This window comes from Phocoena sinus, chromosome 3 (assembly GCF_008692025.1).
Source record: "Phocoena sinus isolate mPhoSin1 chromosome 3, mPhoSin1.pri, whole genome shotgun sequence".
NCBI lineage: Eukaryota > Metazoa > Chordata > Mammalia > Artiodactyla > Phocoenidae > Phocoena > Phocoena sinus.
In genome coordinates this window covers 2,049,991-2,068,827 of record NC_045765.1, presented here as the reverse complement: position 1 = coordinate 2,068,827, position 18,837 = coordinate 2,049,991, and the positions used below count along the sequence as shown (strand labels likewise).

The 18,837-nt window shown below is 60.4% G+C and overlaps 1 non-coding gene across 1 annotated transcript; it reads left to right on the top strand.

Annotated features, from left to right (window-relative positions):
• Positions 1-18,130: 18,130 nt before the first annotated feature.
• LOC116752450 lies at positions 18,131-18,237 on the top strand. The gene has a single exon (XR_004349516.1). It is a non-coding gene; the product is annotated as a U6 spliceosomal RNA (small nuclear RNA).
• The last annotated feature ends 600 nt before the right edge of the window (positions 18,238-18,837 follow it).

Below are 18,837 nucleotides of genomic sequence, written 5' to 3'. Positions count from 1 at the left end.
CCTGCGGCGGGAGACATGTTCCGCCCCCAACCCCGCGCCGCGCCCCGCCTCCCGCCCCTGCCAGGCCCCGCCCCGCGCGCGCCCCGCCCCGCCGCCGTCCGCGGATCCCTCCGCCGTTGCCCGCTCGCCCGGCCGCTGCCGTCCGCCCCACGCTTCCGCTGAACGCGGCTGAGGTCCCGCGGAGTCAGGAGAATGGAGTGGGCGCGCCGGGGCTCTGTCGGCCAACGGCGGGGGTCGAGGGCAGGGACTATCTTCCAGCGCGGAGGCGCACGTGGTCTCAATGCACTGCCTGACGCAAGCGAGTAGGGCAGTGAGATGGAAAGATAAGGCAGAGCGACCGGGGCCAATCGGAGAGTGCGAAAGCCTGATTGGCGGGGCCCTCGGCCTTTCGTAACTAGGCCCCGCCTCCGCCCCGCCCCCTTCGCTTGTCCCAATGAAGGAGGAGGCAGGACTCTCTGAGCTAGAGGCCGCGAGAAGCGGTAGGGGGTGGGGCTTGCAGTTTTATTTTCAGGTTTGTGTGGCCGCCCGCACGGCCGTTTTGGCTCGGTCGTATCTGAGTTCCTAATGCTGGACCCCGGTGCTGGGTGTGGCGAGCGTTTCAGACCCACCCCCCGCCCCCCGCCCCGGGAACGAATCAGACTAATCTTACCTGCCAGGCCACCGATGCCAGCTCTGTTTTAGGGTCAGAGAGCCCCGCGTGTAACCCGCTCTGTGCTTCTGACTTGCTGGTTGCCTTTGCCTGCCTGAGACTCAGTTTATTCATCCGTAAAATGGGATTTGGACCTGAGTTTGGGCTGTACTATGGCCGGACCAGGGCTTCTGACTCTCAGTGGTCTGAGAGTCCACTTAGATCCCAAGGCCCCCCACACACAGCCAGGGGCTCTTCAGCTTTTGGGAACCATAGACGCTACAGAATAAAAATAATAATTAGTATAAATTAAAAGAACACAATCTTTCGTGGCCCCCTGTGTCCGCAGAGAGAAAGCTACACTCCCTTCCAGGCTGGGAAGAGGCCACGGGTACCCCTGGCCCACTGGGCTCCAGCCTCAGCGGCCTCCTCCTCCTCCTCACTATTCCAGAACCTGCCACGCTCATTCTCATCTCTGGGCCGTTGCCCTGGCTGTGCCCTCTGCCTGGAAGGCTCTTCCACCCCATCTGCAGCTCTGAGTTCCCACAGTTCAGGGCAGCCCTCGGTCCAGGGAGCAGGGCTGAAAGAAGGGAAGAAAAGTGGGGGTCCTGGGGGGAGGGGGGTGGAGAAGACCCCAGGGGCAGGTGGGGAGCTCATGGGGCTCCTAATAAAGCCTCTTCCTGCTACATCCAAACTGGGCTGACCTTCACCCTGACCCTGTCTGGGCCAGAGCGCCTCCATGTGCCACAGGTCTGGGGAGAGGACTGAGGGTCTTGGGGTCGGGGTTCAAATCCCTCATCCCTCCCAGCATCACTGTGACCTCGGCCAAGTTCTTGCCACTCTCTTGGCCTCAGTTTCCCCATCAGGAGAATGGAAGGGTGTACTGATGGGCACAGAGTAGGTGCTGAGGACATGTGTGTTTATCCTGCGGCCTCTCCCCACTGTAAGACCTAGGTGTCCGAAGTGAGGGTCCCCTCAGCCCACAGTCTTTCCCTGGACCAACCATGACCGCACAAGTCCATGGTCTGCTCTGGCTTCCTCCTAGCCTGAGGGGTTTCTCAAGGACCAGGCTGGGGCTGAGGCCCCTCCGGGACCCCAGCCTCACTCAGATCGGGCCAGCACCCTCTCCCCCGACAATGCTAAGGTTCTAACCCGCATGGGGCCAGTGTTCCTGGAGTTGACACACCCACTGAAGCAGGGGAATGATCCACTCACGGGCCATGCAAACACTGAGCACAGATAGTGTGCCAAGCTTGGTGCTGGACATTGGCGCACATTGGTGACTGTGACCTGTCCAGTCCCTATCCTCCAAGGCAAGATGAGCCATCAAAGGCTTCCCCCCCAGGGCATCCCCCCCAGGGCTTCCCCCCCAGGGCTTCCCCCCCAGGGCTTCCCTGGTGGTGCAGTGGTTAAGAATACGCCTGCCAATGCAGGGGACACAGGTTCGATCCCTGGGCCAGGAAGATCCCACATACCGCGGAGCAACTAAGCCTGTGCACCACAACTACCGAGCCTGCACTCTAGACCCCGAGAGCCGCAAGTACTGAGCCCGTATGCCACAACTACTGAAGCCCATGCACCTAGAGCCCGTGCACCGTAACAAAGAGTAGCCCCCACTCACCGCAATTAGAGAAAGCCCGTGCGCAGCAACAAATTCCTAGCACAGCCAAAAATAAATAAATTAATTAATTTTTTAAAAAGGCTCCTCCCTTTAGTCCCAAATGTGCTCTTTCCATCCATATGTTTGGCTGTCAGGTCCTCACACCTGAGTGATTAAACCCATTATACAGATGAGGAAAATGAGGTTTAGAAATCTCCTCCCTGGGGCCCAGTCCACCCTGGGGCTCACACCTGCCAGAAGGCCCTCCCGGCACCCACAGGCCGCCGTTGTCTTCCCTGGGGAGACCCAGCTTGGGGCTGAGTCACCGGGAGGAGCAGCCCGTGGGGGCCCCACTCCGCCACAAGCTCTGCCCAGCCCCGAGGCCCGGGTGTGCCCTACAGGGCCCTGGCATGGGGACAGGCAGCCAGCAGCTGGTGCCAGGGGCCCCTCGAGGCCAGCCACGGCCCACCCCACCCCCCTGACTGCGGCCTTTGTTCTCCTTTGGGTGCCAGCCGGGCAGGCAGGCTGGAGCCAGGGACCTGCCTCCCCACCTGGGGCTGCCTTCCCTCCGCCCAAGCCAAATCTACTGTGTGTTGCCGGGGTTGGGGACCCAGAGGAGGAGGAGGTCCCCATTCCTGGTTGAGCAAAATCATGCCAAGGACAGATTCCCACCAGTGAGTGGGGCAGCTGGGGACAGAACATGGGGATGGTGGTGGAAACTTCCAGAAGACAGTAGTTGTGCAGGCCACGGTTGAGCACGGAGAGAAAGCAGTTGGACTTAGGACTTGGGGGCCACCCTGCTGACATCGTGCTTATTTGTCTTCAGAGTGGGCACCTTCTCCTGGGCTGTGAACAAGCCCACCCCCAACACTCTCCCACCCCCACCCAGCCCCTCCCTGCTTTTCTGAAGCCCGGGAGGAAGGGAGGGGCCCTTATCAGTCAAGCCAGACCCCACACACAAACCTAGGTTCATGGTCCCGAGGGAAGCAGGGGGCGGCACTGCCTCTGGAGCTGGGGGCTTGGTAAGCCACCCCCGTGGAGGGGCCTGGCCCTGATTTGTCCACGGTCACCATGACCCCCACCCCAGACATCATCGGAGCTCATTCATGCATTCATTCATTCATTCTCCCTGGCTTCTGGGAGAGAGGTCTCTGCAGGGCCTGTTGCTCGGGTCTGGGGCCAGGGGCTCTCGCTGGATACAGGGTGGGGGGCTTCTTACCCTCTGCAGAGGAGGGAGGAGGTGCTGGCCGTGGCGGGCATAGAGTGGACGATGAAGCAGCACTGCTGGCCACTCCCCAAGCCTGCCTTCCCTGGCGCTCACAGCCGTGGGCATAAGGAGGGGACCCCGTCCCTCCACCTGAGTTTGTCCTAGGGAGCCAGAGGGCCAGGAGGGCTGGGCGGGGTGGGTGCCTGGAGCCTCAGCCTCGTCCTCCCCATTGCCGGGGCATGAGGAGGGGCTCTAAACTTGCCCTTCTCTGCGGTGGGTTCCCTGGGGCAGCGACACTTGGATGTGATGATACCAGCGGGTGAAGAATAGGAAGCACTGGGAGTGAGGGGACTGCACAGGTTACTTCAGGAAGCCATGAGGCTGGAGCCCAGACCATTGGAGGGAAGATGAGCGAAGGTCAGGGGCGCTGCGTCTCCATGGTGGGGTCACTGTGGAGCCTCGTGGGGATCTGAGCAGGAGAGAGAAGTGGTCAAGTGGTGCCATTTGGAGGCTGCAAGTTCAAAGGGGAGGAGGAGGGATGATCTTTAGGGGAGAGAGGGGCTGGCCGTGGGGTGGTGAGCTGGGTGGGCTGGGGGTACGTTTGAGGGGTAACAGAAGGCTTGCCTGGGGTGGAGGTGAGGAGGCAGCCACCTATGGGCGCTGGGTGTGAGGCCTGGGACCTCATTGCCTTAGTAGTGGTGCCCTCCTCTGAGCAGGGCCGTCTCAGGGCCAGTGACAGGGATGAATGGGGCACAGGAAGCCCACGTCCCAGTCCCAGCCCTGCCAAGGCCCCAGGGGACAGAGCCAGGGCTTGGCCACGAGGGGCTGCACGAATGAATGAATGAGCGCCGCCCCAAGCTGAGCCCCAATTCTGCTCTGAGCCCCTACCCTGGATCAAACCCTGAGACCAAGCTGAGCCCCTGGCCCTGGCCCAAGCCCGACCGCACTGAGCCTCTCCCACCCGGGCCCCCCACCTGCCCCCTCCCCCTGCCCTGTGCCCATCCACCCCGGGGGGCTGGTGCCACCTGTCGAGGGCTGCCCTTCCTCCTCCTGGCCCAGTGCCCACAGCTCCTGACTCAGGGGCCCCGGGGGCCTGTCCCACCACATTCCGGGGTGGCCTGTGTCAACATTGGGCGCCTCCCCCTGGACTGGCCCCCAGGCATTGTTCGGCCCAGTTCTGGGGCGGGGGTGGGGGTGGGCGAGGGGGGCAGGGCAGGGGACCGGGGGGGCCCGGCCTGATTTCTGCTGCCCACGGCCCCACCCACAGGGTGGCCCCACTGACTTCTGCCTGCGGCGGCATGGGGGTGCTCCTGGCTACCCAGGGCACACTGGGGAGACACCCTCCTCCCCAGTGCCCTGCAGCTCCCCTGAGCTTCATGCGGTGGGAACCACCCATTGCTCAGATGGGCAAACTGAGGCTCTGGCCCCTGCCTAAGGCAGGCCAGCCTCCCATACCTGGTTCACCTGTCCACCCAAGCTCCTTCACCTGTTCCCTGGTGCCTTCCAGGAACAGGGGGACATCCTGGCTGCCAGCACCTTGCCACACTAAGGGGTGTGGGTTTTACTCAAGGGTGCTGGGGAAAGCCAGGAGGGCGACGTGGTTTCCTTGGGGACACAGGAGCTGAGACTGAAAGGCTGAGGGAGGGTGATCAGGAAGAGGGCACAGCTGGGGCCAGGGCTGGGTGTGGCCTGGGGGATCAAAGCTGTTCCCTGGTGTGCACTGAGGGCCCTGGAGAGCCCTGGCACCGACCCTGGTCCCGGCCACCCTGTCTGGAGCTGGGACCCCTTGCCTGCCCCTCCCCAGCCCCCCGTGAGTTTCCAGGCCTTTGTCCTGGCTGTGCCCTCCTCCCGGGTCACCCTTCCTCTCACTGTGCCTGGCTCTCTCCTCCTCATCCTTCGGCCCTCAGCTTGGGTGCCACCTCCTCCAGAAAGCCTCCCCAGCCCGCAGGGCAGGCCAGGCCCCCTGCCTGTCTTATAACTCCTGTCACCATTCATCCGTCTTTTTGCCGTTTCTGTCACCCCGTCACTCGCGCCAGATTAAGGGCCCCCGGGTCGGGGCCCAAGCTTCCTTGCTCACTGTCACGCCACGAGGCATGGGGCATCCCAGGTGCTGCGGAGTCCTGGAGGGTGGCAGTGAGGCAGCCGAGGTCCAGCAGGGCTCCTGGTTCCTAGGGACAGGTTTGGGGCCAGACAGGTGGGTGGCCAGGGGAGGACCCGGAGCGTAAGGACTCCTCCCAGCCCCTCAGCCCTGCTCGCCAACAGATTTGAGCTCAAGTCCCACCCCCACCCCACCCCGAGTCTTGGCTGTATGACCCTGGGCAGGGCTGGACCGGGTCATCTCCGGGCCCCAGGAACTGCTCAGTGGCACTTTCCCTGCAGGTATCATCTCACTGAATCTCACCTCAGCCCTGTGAGGCAGTGACCATATGGCGCCCGTGCTGTACATGGTAAAACTGAGGCCCAGAGGAATGCAGCCACATGACCAAAGCCACCTGACCAGGCAGTGAACTCAGCAGGGCTCCATGCTCAGGACCATCTGAGGGCAGGGTCCCTGGGTAGGTGCTTACAAGGGGCAAGTCAATGGGGTCGCCCATCAGCATGATGCAGTTTTTCTGCCCAGCATCTCCTGCAATCTTTCCACCTGGCCCCTACTTGTCCTGTGCAGCCAGCAGGGAGCATGTGTGGGGTGGGATCTGTTGACTCAGCTGAGCTCCCTGTGCTCCCAGGATTGGAGGAAACTCTGAAAAGGCTGGCCTCCCATCTCCCCCCACCTCCTTACCTTTGGGGGTGGAAAAGACACAAAAGCCAGAGATATAAAGGGACAAACATCTTCAAATGTGACTCCATAAATATGCTTCTGAGTTGTAACAAACCGACAGATGAGGTTAGATGAGGTGGGACATCTGGGGAGAAAATATGTTCCACACCGTAAGAGAATAAGGATTTGGGTCCTTTGTATACAAAGAGTTCCTACAAATCAATAAGAAAACAACCAAACAGAAAACTGTGCAAAGAAAAGAACAATTCACTCACACATGAAGACACATAAATGGCCCCTGGAGAGACAGAGAAAAAGAAGCTTAGTCACTCATGACTGAAAAAAGTGTAAACAAATACGCAAATAAGAAACCACTTTGGGCTTCCCTGGTGGCGCAGTGGTTGAGAGTCCGCCTGCCGATGCAGGGGACACGGGTTCGTGCCCCGGTCCGGGAAGATCCCGCATGCCGTGGAGTGGCTGGGCCTATGAGCCATGGCCGCTGAGCCTCCGCGTCTGGAGCCTGTGCTCCGCAACGGGAGAGGCCACAACAGTGAGAGGCCCGCCCACGTACCGCAAAAAAAAACAGAAGTTCTGAATCCCTTTGAATTCCCTCCCCTTCCAATTCTAGCCCTAACACTCAGGAATCTAATAAAAATGAGGGTGTTCATTAGAACAAGGCTTGTGGCAGCTAATACTCAGAAACAACCCAACAACCCATGCCGGCAACCGGGGATGCGTGAGAAAATTCCAACGTGACTGAACAAGGAAAACCATCCTGCCTGACAGCAGAGGGAGTTTGCACACCTGTCCCGAGCCAGAAGGACATCTGAGGTGGACTGTTCAGACAAAATACAAGTTCGAGACCCATGGTGCCATTTTGAGAGTAAAGTTTTTTGCGACGCAAAAAAGTGTGTATTGAAGAAATACAGGCGGAGGAAATGCCCCAAGGGTTCCGCGGTTCCTCTGGGTGCGGGGTGGAGGGGGAACTTTCAGTTCTTACTTTATATTTATATTCAAGAGGTGGGATGAGCTGAGAGGTTGGATTGTATTTCTGTGCGAGTGTGTGTGTTCTGGTATTTTTTAACTTAAAAGAAAGTTTCATTTCCAACTCATGGCTGAAGTTGGGTCTCTGAAGAGCCATGGGATGGGGTGGGGTGGGTTTCCACTTGGGGGATCCCTGACCCCCTCGGGGACCAGGCTCACTGGGCATTCCCTGGAAGGAGCAGGCTTCCAGCTGCCCCGGGGTCCTTGGGGGGGAAAGCCGGGGAGGTGCCCCAGGGAGGCCCCCCCGACAAAGGGCGACCCTGAGACTAAGCCAAGTACAGGGAGCACTGAGGAGAGAGTCCAGCGTGGGGTACTTCCCTACTCGGGGCCCAAGTTCTCACCAGGTAAAGTGGACTGGTGAGCACGCCACCCACCAGGGGCGAGGCTGGGCTGCCTGGTCTCCGGGCAGGTGCTAGGGGAGCGCGGAGGGGGGGCCCCCTTCCCCGAGGGCAGGGACAGCCCCAAGCACTGCCCAGAGGAACTGGGTAATGCGGGGTGATGGAGCATCCCCTCTGAAGGTCTCTGTCTCAGTTTCCCCCTTTGCATGGAGCCTGGAGAGTGGAGGTCCTACCTCAGACCCTCGGAACCACCCAGCTCTTGGTTTCTCTGGCTTGACCTCCCCATCACCCTGCTGTCTGGGTGGGGCCTGGCCCCTCACTGCTCCTTGGCTTCCTCCCACTCCCAGCTGGCCCCAGGCGGTCCGTGACTTCTCTGTGCCTCACTTATAAGGTCTGCAGAATGGGCACAGAGAAGAACGAGAAATTCACCCACCAGACCAACCAGCTCCTAATTCCTTCCCCGCCTGGGGCCTGGCTGTGTCAGGCTGGACAATGACACCTCCCAGCCAGGGCTGGGGTCCCGGCAGGCCTCAGTGGGGAGCGATCTGGAGAAGGAGCAAACTGGGGGCAGAAGCACCGACTGTGTGTGCTCTGACCTGGCTTCCCTCCAGCCCCTGCAGCGACACTGGCTTCCTCTTCCCTGCTCCTTGGACACCACGCCTCATTCTGACCTCAGGGCCCTTGCACGGCTGGTCCCTTGGCCGGGAGCACCTCTCTCCCTCACTCTCCAGCCTATTATGCTGGCTTCTCACCCCGCCCCTCGCCCCACCAATGCCCAGGACTGTCTGATTTGCTTGCTCAGTGCCCCCACCCCAGTTCCTGCAGGGCAGCCCCCAGGCCTGGGCCTGGCACACGGTGGGCACCCACTGGGTGGAGAGGCTGGGGAGGATGGTGGTCCCCATTTCACAGGTGACAAAACCAAGGCTCAGAGGGAGAGGCCTGAGGTCAGGCAGAGAGAGGCACTTAGGAGCCCCCGCCCAGGCAAAGGCATTTCCTCCCGCTCAGGGGGCTGCGGGGTCCTGGGGCAGCTGGTGGGGCGCCTAACGGGCCTGCTTGTGTGGCAGCGGCAGCTGGGGCTCTTGGGGCCCAACCCCCACCCGGAGTACAGGAGGGAGGGCGGGAGGGGGAGGGGGAGGGGAAGGCAGCAGCTGGTGGCTGGCCCTGCGCCAGCTTGGGGCTCTGCGGGGAGGGGCTGCACGGGGACTGTCTCTCTGTGTCTCTCTCTCTCTCTCTCTCTTTCGGTCTCTGTTTCTCTTTCTCTCTCTCTGCCTGTCCCCCTCTGTCTCTCTGGGTCTCTGTTTCTTCGTCTCTGTCTCTGTCTCCCCTCTCTCACTCTCTGCCTCCTCCGTCGGGGCTGGGGGCGGGGCTGGCCCCATTTCAGAGTATTAGAATCCCCCCTTCACTTAGACCCGCCTGCATGACTCCATGAACTGAAGGACACCCGGGCCTCTGTACCCTCACTGTGGTCTCTATCCCTCCCCAGATGGGGAGCCTGGGACACACCTCTCATGGGCTGGGGGACCCCGAGCAAGTCTCCCACCTGTAGAGTGTTTGTGGGCACCCTCTCTGGGCCAGGGCATGGGGATGGGGGTGGGTCACAGCCAGCCTGGGAAGAAACAGTCACCAAGGAGCCACTTTATAGACATCTGAACCTGTCGGGGGTCCAAGCTGGGTGGCCCAAGAGGGCCCCGGGGAGAGGATACAGAGGCCAGGAGCGATCCTGGTGGGGGCCCCAGCCTATGCAAAAGCCCTGAGGCCTGGGGCCACCCTCAGCCAAGTTCCTGGGTCCCCACCCCCAGGTCTCACAGCAAGCTGAGCTGGCTGACCCTGCCCACTGTGTCCGTACCCACCCCCCCCCCCGGCCCCCCAGGGTGTGCAAGCAGCAAGGAGGACACTGCAGAGGCAGGGAGCTGGGTGACCCTCCCCCCCCAGGACCCTTACCACCCAGGCTACATCCCCCGACCTCTGCCAGCACCTCCCTGACAATAGAATCCATCAAGGCAGAAATATCCTCTGGGGGCTGTGGCTTAATCACCCCCTGATTTGCATTTTTGCATATTAATGCAGGCAGAGCTGCTAATTTTGCCGCATTATGTTAAAGGTGCAGAAACTCTGGAACTGCTGAGGGGTGAGGAAGGGGCATTCCTCACTGGGCCGGGGTGGGGGTGGGGGCTGGGTCTCTGGGGACAGGATCCCTGACCCTCGGGTCACAGGGACCATGTCCCCGAGGGGTCTCCGGGTCTCTGCTCCTGAAACTGGGGCATCAACCCTGGCGGGAATGGGGATTCTGCAATTTTCTGCAGGTGGCTCCATCCTGAGCATCCCATAATGGGAAAGTTGAGAATTTAGGATCAGACTGCCTTAAAACCTGAGGATTCTCTCATAGACCCTGGATGCAGCAGTCATCCCCACTTCCTGCGTTCAGGCCAGAAGCCCCGCCCCCACCCCCACTCCCTGCAGCCCCCGTGGTGGGTGCTGTGCGCCCCACAGTTGGCCCCAGGCTCTCTCAACCTAGGCTCAGGACGCCTTCCAGTTCCCACTTGCCCACCTCGGGGTCTTAGCACATGCAGTCCCCTCCCTCTCCGCGCCGGATGTGCTCCTCCTTTCCCTACAAGGTCACCTCTTGAGCGGTCCTCTGAGCCACCGCACGTGTCCAGCCCTGTCACCTCCAGGTCCCCATCACGAAGCTGGGAAACCGAGGCACAGAGCGACGAGGCCGCGTGCTCGGGGTCACACAGGGTCCTCCCAGACCGCTCCCCTCCCAAGGGCCGCGGGGGCGGGGGCTGGACCCTGGGGACTCGGGGTCCTGGGATTCAGGCCCGAGGTGAGCACTTGGGCGCGTGCTGCCACCTGGTGGCGCCCCGAGGTGGGGCTGCCGGTTTTCCTCCGGCATCGGAGCCCTCACCCTATGGAGACCACCGCGCGCTGGGGGACCCCGGGAAGCCCCCGGGTGCGGGGATACCGAGCCGGGCCAGACTCCCCGGACCCGGGCGTGCGGACGCCAATGGGCGGGATGGAGAGGCTTCAATGGTGAGAAAAGAAATGGGGGCCCGACCCGGCTGCCCTGTCCTTACCCTGTCCAGACCCCTCCCGCCCTGCTTCTCCAAACCTTCCCGTCCCATTCTCACCCTAAGCTGACCACTTTACGCCCACGCTGACTCCCGGCCTGACCCGGTGGCGCTGGGGTCTTCCGGTCTGGGCCCTCCTCTGCGCTACCCGGGACAAACGCGCTGCCGGGCCCGGGCCGCGGCCATTTTCCACTAGGGGGCGCCCGCCGCCCAGAAACCCGCGGGGCGCCTGCTGTGAGCGGTCACCATCTGCGCACGAGCGTGCCCTGTGCCCGTGGGTTCTGAGTGCTCGCGGCGTTGCGACTCGCGCAGGTAAGTCCGCGCGTGCCCGGGCGGGTCCTCGCACGTGTGAGTACGCTGTGCTCGCGTGTACGCAGCCCTCAGCTGTGCTCACGCGCTCGGTCCTGCTTGCACGCTGGCGTGTCTACGTTGACGTGGGTGCCCACACGGGCTGCAACAGCTCGTTTGGGTATAGAGTGCTCAGCTGTGTTCACATCTGTACGTGTGCCCTGCCATGTCCATGCACATGCACGCACATTTGTGTTTGCACCCGTGAGGCGTGTTTATGTTTTTTCATGCGTGTGCACACGTGCTGGCCATTCCCAGACGTCCATGTTTCCTTTGTGCCTTGATCTGTCCGCCTGCCCTCCGGCATGGTCACACGTGTAAGTCCCCACGAGCTGCCTGGCATATCCGCATGTCCTGGCAAACACGTGTCCACATATTCTGGCATGTTTATTGCGTGTTCACACATGTGCACTGTGATGGGGCACATGAACGTGTGCTCAGGCATGCTCATGTGTATATCTGTGTACACACCTGTGCTCACTCAAAGCCACAGCCCACACTCGGCCCCCCCCTCGGAGACCCTGGTCCCAGCAGGAGCCCCTCCTACCATTTCAGCTGCCTGACTACCCGTGAACCCGTCCTCCTCCTCCCGGAGGTCTTGACGCCCATCCCGCTCCCTCCCTGCTCTCTCTATGGCCTACCCTCGATCTCCTCCCATCAGCGGCCACAGGCTCCATGTCACCTGCTCCAAACTCCCAGCTTCTGCACAGGGAGCTTCTGGCCGAGTTGACACCTGGGCCTTTGCTTTGGCTTTTGGCCCAGACCTCCCCAGGACTCTGCTGGCATGTCCCCGGCTTGGCGTCACCTCTGGCCAGCACTGGCCCCCACAAGGTCCCCCACCCCATTTCTTTCCTTTGTTGCCCAGGTCTTGGTGTCGGCTCTTGCCTCTCCCCCATGATGACCTGTGCTCTGTGAAGTCACCCCTCATGTCCAGCACCCCATGGGCACCTACCTGAGAAACAGCTCAGAGGCCCGACTGTCTGAAGGACATGCCCAGCAGTCCCCATGATTATGGGAAATCTATGCCCGGCTCTGACAACCAGCCACAGTCCGCCAGCCTCGGAGAAGTGCCACCATCATGGAGTCTGCCTGATACCCCAGCCTCCCACCCCTTCCTCTCCACTCACACCACTCTTCCTTACTGTTCCCTCTCCACCCCTCAAAACTATTCATCCCGTGGGGCCCTGTGCCATTGGCCCCTCTTCTAGGATGCCTCGCCTGGTCTCCTGGGCGTGCACGGATGAGAGGCCACCATGGCGGCAGGCTGACCCCGGGTGGTCCAAGCCTAGTGTGCACACAGAAGGCCATCAGTGGTGCATCAAAGGTGGACTACAGGGAGGGTGAATGCCGGTTCCCGGGCCACCCCGCAGCTGTTGGTAGAGCTGACATGCTTCCCAGGAGGCTCTGATGTGCGCCCCTCCCTCCGTGCCTCTGTCCTTCCCTCTGTCTGTCCATCCCCTCCCTCTATCCCTACCTCCCTCTCTCTGTCCCTCTGTCACCCCCAGCCTGGCCACCCCCGCCCAGCCCCCAGGGGCCATCTCCTTGGCAACGGTGGCCATGGGGTTGGGGCTCCATCAGTCTCTCACCCCGGCAGCCCCAACCCTGGACCTGGACAGTGACAAGGAAGTGGGGTCAGGCCTGGAGCGCGGGGTGGGGGGAGGCTGCAGGGTTAGGACAGGGGTCCCTCAGCCAGGGTGGGGGTGGCAAGGTGTGGAGGGGGAGAGAGGGTCCCTGGGGGTAGGGTCAGCAGGGTCAGAAATCAAGCAAGCCCTGGGCACACACTGACTCCAAGTCAGGTCCAGGCCTGTTCTTCTGAGCACTCACGACATGTGACCTGCTCCTCAGCCCAATTTACGGCTGACAACAAGGCCGCCTGGCCGGGCACTGGTCAGAGCTGGCCCTGGAAACCAGGGCTGTGTCCACAGCACGCCAGGCAAGTCCACATTCCAGCTTCTGAGCCGGCTGCCATCACCGCTTCTAGAAGATTCCACTGTCACCGCTGCTAGACTATTCCACCATCACTGCTTCTAGAATATTCTTCCATCACTGCTTCTGAAGAGTTTACCCCCAGGGGCCTTTAGGTTTTTCCCTTTCCGGGCAGGGGAAGGTCCCCAAACACACCAGGAGGAATTGGCTGTCTCCCTTCCTCAGCTGTGGGGGGCACAGCTCCGCAGAACAGGGCAGAGGGGTTGGGGCCACAGGGGGCCCGGTGGCAGGTCGATGAGCCTGGCCTGTGAGGACATTGATTGCTAAGTGCGTTTGTATAGATCCTGAGACAGGTAGCCCTGGCCCGTGGGGACGGGAGGCAGGGCCAAGGGAGCCTCGGGGGATCTTGGGGGAGCTGAGTGGGGACACTGTGGCTGGGGGCGCAGCAGAGCACAGAAGATACCTCAGCCTCACTTTCCCCATCGGGGAGATGCAGATGTGGAGGCGGTTTGCAGTGGGCCTCCCGGGCCCCCTTTTCCAGAGGATGAACCTCCAGCTCAGAGAGGTCAGGCTGCTGGCCCAGGACCACACAGCCTGGGGGTGGGGGCCCGCAACGTGCTGTGCTGACGCAAAAGCCTTTCTTTACCCAGGGCCTTCCCACCCTGTGGCAGGTACGGGGGTGCAGCTGGGGACCCCCTCCCCGCCTGCCGGGCGGGGCCGCTGGCCCTTTAAGAGCCTCGTTTTGGTGCGGCCTCGGGTTATCGATTGCAACCTTGGAAACACGATTAGATTATATGGGCTGGGAACAGCAGCCTGGCGGGGGCCGCCCTGGGACTGCAGGCTTCTTGTAAACGGCTCCCCGAAGGGCACTGGGCTGGGTCTCGGGGCCCGGACGCTGGGGGCTTCCCGGGTGCAGGAGGCCATGTGCTCCCGGGCGGGACGAAGGGGTGGATAACCGGTGCCCCTATCTTGTGAGTTTGGAAACTGGGGCGCACAGAGGGGTGTGCCGTTGTCCAGCCACATATATTGAGCGCCTCATGTGCGGGGAGCGTGAATCCAATAGTCACTATATAGAAAAATATAATCAATTGGTATTATTACCATCAATAATAACTGTGGCTTGTGCTGTCCCGCTGTCCTGCGAAGGCTTTACACGCGTCCTCTCGCATCACTGCAACAATTGGTGTGGGTTGGGGGAGCCCATGATCGCATTTTACAGACGGAGAAACCAAGGCCTAAGCTCTCGCAAGCCCGAGGGGCTGAGCCAGAACGCGCAGCCCCCGGCTCATTCCTGGGGCGCCTCCTCGGCGGGTCACTTGGAAAGGGTCGGGAAGGGACCAGTTTGGGGCACAAGCCCTTCCACCAACCCTACCCCGTTCTGCACCTGCAAAGGCCTCTGGTTGGTGCTTGAGCGTGGTGGGCAGGACTGAAGGCAGACTTACCCCCCACTGTGGGCGGAGGAGGCGGCGAGTGGGGAGGACAGCGTGGGGAGGACTGGCGGGCCTCCGCGCCTGTGCGGGCTGGGGCGCCCCCTCCACCACCAAATTCTGAAGCTTGGGGAGAAAGCTCCGCTCACCCGAGGCCTGCCCACGCGCGTGGACCGGGCCGCGCAGGCAGCGCGCAGGACCCGCCTGGCTCACACACTCCTCTGCGGGTTGGGGAGTGGGTGGGAGGGGCACGCCAGAGCACATGCGGACTTCCTTGACCACCTACTGTGTGCGCATGCGGGACCCTGCCGGCCCTCACGTGAGCACACCTGCCAGGATACGCAGCGAGAGCTGATTCCTACGTCCACCCACGCTCACCCTGGAGGCTCCCTGAGGCCCACTTCCAAATGCTCCGACAGTGAACGTTTGTCGATTGGCTAAACAATAGTGCTTAGCTATAATGGTAATAGCAGTAAATTAAATCCAAAAGGCTTAGGCTGGATGTCGCCTCTTGCTTACCCTCCCAGCCTCATCATCCCGCAAACCTCTATCATCCAATCATTCCCAACATTTATTGAGTGCAGACTGTATGCTCCAGCTACCGCCTTCGTCCCCTCAACAGCCCTGTGAGGCAGGAAATATGACCCATCTGGTCTACAAAGGAGGAAACAGGGTCAGGGAGGTGGTGGGGCTTTATTGTAGAGCCCAGAAGATGAGTTCTAAACCCAGATCCATCTCTACCTGACCCTCGGGTGATCTCTGAGGAAAGGGGCTTGATCGTGTACTTCTGAGGTTCTGAATGTGGGGAAACTGAGGCCCAGAGCAAGGGAGGCAGTTTAGACAAAAGTGGGGACCAGCCAGGTTTGGGCCAAAACCACACAGTGTGACCTTGAGAGCTTCACCAGGGACGGCACACAGGGAAGGGGCCTGGCATTGGAGGTGGGGGGGTCTGAGTAGAGGGAGGTCCCGGGAGGGGAGCACGCCCACAGGCGATCCCAGACCAGCCAGCCAGAAGGGCCCTACACACAGCAGGAGCTTAATAGATGCTCCTGCATCTATTAAGGATCATCTGTGCAGAGATGACCATGGGAGGGGCTGCCTGGGGGCTGGGCAACAGGAGGGCTGGGGAGGAGGGATCCACCCATGTCCTCCCAGAGTCCTCCCTGCACACCCCAGCACAGGGCTCCCCCAGGGGCCCGCCATGTGCCCTTTCATAGCCCTCCATGTCTCTACATCCCTCTGTCTCTCCCTGTCCCTCTGTCTCCCTGTCTCTCTGTCTCTGTGACCCTCTGTCTCTCCCTATCTCTCTGTCTCTCTCCACCCCTCTCTCTCCATCTCTGTCTCTGGGCTCTGCTGCAGTCACATGTCTCCCCACCTCTAAGCTCTAGCTCACCCCCTCCCAGAAGCCACTGGCCGTGGCCTTGCTGGGTGCCCCAGTGCTGAGCTCCCAGCCATCAAGAGCCTTGTGGGGGAGGTGGGAGAGGCTGGCCCAGGAACTCAGGGCTGCAAAGACTTGAGAAGCTCCACGGACGCCCCCGCCCCTCCCAGAGCAGAGTCCGAGGCCACTGGGCTGTGTGGCCTTGGCAGGACCCCTGCCCTCTCTGGACAATGTTACCCCACTGTAGACCCCCAAAGGGCTGGGTCTCCAGGCAGTTGAGAGGAGACACGCAGGGCCCCATCCCTCCCCCTGGCTCAGCCCTCACCTTTACGCAGGCTGGGAGAATCTGTTTTGGGCTCTGTCCCTGAGCCTGTCCCTGAGCCCTCCCGAAGGGCCAGGTGCCCGTGGTGAGCGGACGCTGGGTGGAGGGAGAGGAGAGAAGAAATGAACCCAGCAGTCCTTCAGATCTGACCCCCTCCCGCAGGGACCTCCCCTCACATCCTGCTAGGGAAACTGAGGCAGCAGCAGGACAAGGGTGCCAGAGGAGGGCCGATGCCCCAAGTGCTGGGCGTCCGTCCCCTTTGCTGCCTCCAGGCCTGGGTTTGGAGCCCATAGATCCGTCTAGATCCACCCCGAGGGGCTGCAGGCTGAGGTGAGCAGGGTGGCCTGGGCCCAGAGGGGAGACAGCCTTCCAGGCGGAGGGAACAGCAGGATGCAGGAGGTTCTGTGGCCCATGGTGAGGTCTGGGGTCTTTTTCTGGAGTGCACTGGGGAGCCGCAGGAGGCATTAGAGTGATACGCGGATGAAGAAAGAGTCAAGCTTTTAAGCAGGCCTCCTGGCCGCTGGGAGGGAAGGGACGTTGGGGGCAGGCAGGGAGGCTGGGTCGAGGCTGCTCCAAGGACACGTGGACACCTGAGCTAGGGCAGGGATGGGGCGACGGGCCAGGTTTGCCTTCCTGCCCAGCCCCAGAGACACAGAGAGGAGCAGGGTGACCAGGGAGGGGCCCAGGGCCAGGAAGGGGTGCAGGGCAGTGGCCGTGGCCCTGCACGTCCCTCCGAAGCAGTAATTAAGGGCTCCCAGCGTCCCCGCGGCGTGATGTATGTGTGCCTTAACTAATCATTTATTAGGTCACTGATGGTTCGTCAATATTAATTCATTTATTTAAACAACTCGGCTCCGTAATGAAGATGTTGCCTGAGAGGGGACGCCAGTGGGCGGCAGGGCCAGGGTTGCAGACAAGGGGCTCAGGCCCAGGTCTGGGGGTCTCCAGGTCACCAGGAGCCAATGTCTGGGTGAAACAACCCAGCGGGTCAGGGTTACACCAACACTCCTGGGCCGACGGGGAGACTGAGGCCAGAGCAGGAAGTGAGCTCCCTGGAGGCCCCGGAGCAATCGGGGAGGGTGGTGAGAACTCAGACTGACCCCTCTGGACACTCCACTGCTCACCAGCCCTCTTCCTGCTGCCTTGCTTCTGGAAAGCAAACACCAGCCCAGCCAGCTGGCCACGGGCTAAAGTGCTCAAGCGTGGCTTTCTCCTTACGCACGCTGTGCCCACTGCCTGGTGCATCCTTCCCAGACTCCCTGCCTGCTGGCGGACTTGGACTTGTCAGGGGAACATTCAAGAACAAAAAATCAGATCACATCCCTCCTCTGTGCAAGAGCCATCTATGGCTCCCCAGTGCCCTGTGGAGAAAATCCAAACTCATCTGTCTCTGTTGACCTCCCTGACCCTCCCCACCCCAAGGGGCCTCCTTCACGTCTCTAACACCCGTGACTCTGTCCTGGTGATTTGTTTACCTGTTTGTCCTCTGTTTTCCCTGCCAGCATCACCTGGCTGAGGGAAGGGACCCTGTCTGTCCCAGAGTGTGGGTGACACTCAGCAAATGCCCCCCCAACAGCAGACACTTTGGGGGCCAGAGTCTTGACTCCGTGGCCCGTGTAATTTCAGCATAGCTGCAGCTGCCTCTTCCCAGCGAGACTGAGGCCTCCTATGTGCTTCTGGAGGGACTGGAGGTGAGGGGCAATATCCCTCCATGACCTGATGGATAAGTGCCCGTCATTTGTCCTTGACAGTGACCATTCTGGGGTGTGTCCTTCAAGATCTTTCCTGGGTGGGCTCCTGGATAACCAGCCTCACTCAGCCCTGGTCTTGGGCTCAGCTTTTGGGGAACCCATGACTGGAGTTTCTGAGGTCCAGGAACAGAAAATACACATCGTGAAGCTCTCCCACTTCCTTGCTCCAGATTCTGCCCTTTTTTTTTTTTCTGGCTGCACCGTGCAGCTTACGATATCTTAGTTCCCCGACCAGGGATTGAACCCGGGCCCTCGGCAGTGAGAGCGTGGAGCCCTAACCACTGGACAGCCAGGGAAGTCCCCAGATTCTGCCATTAAAAAAAAAAAAAAATCTAGTGCTCGCTTCGGCAACACATATACTAAAATTGGAACGATACAGAGAAGATTAGCATGGCCCCTGCACAAGGATGACACGCAAATTCGTGAAGTGTTTCATATTTTTTCCTTCTCAAACTCTTCCAAAATATAGCAAAGGGAGGAGCACTCCCAAACTCATTCTATGAGGCCACCATCCCCCTGATACCAAAACCAGACAAGGATGTCACAAAGAAAGAAAACTACAGGCCAATATCACTGACGAACATAGATGCAAAAATCCTCAACAAAATACGAACAAACAGAATCCAACAGCACATTAAAAGGATCATACACCATGATCAAGTGGGATTTATTCCAGGAATGCAAGGATTCTTCAATATACGCAAATCAATCAATGTGATACACCATATTAACAAATTGAAGGAGAAAAACCATATGGTCATCTCAATAGATGCAGAGAAAGCTTTTGACAAAATTCAACACCCATTTATGATAAAAACCCTCCAGAAAGTAGGCATAGAGGGAACTTTCCTCAACATAATAAAGGCCATATATGACAAACCCACAACCAACATCGTCCTCAATGGTGAAAAACTGAAAGCATTTCCACTAAGATCAGGAACAAGACAAGGTTGCCCACTCTCACCACTCTTATTCAACATAGTTTTGGAAGTTTTAGCCACAGCAATCAGAGAAGAAAAGGAAATAAAAGGAATCCAAATCG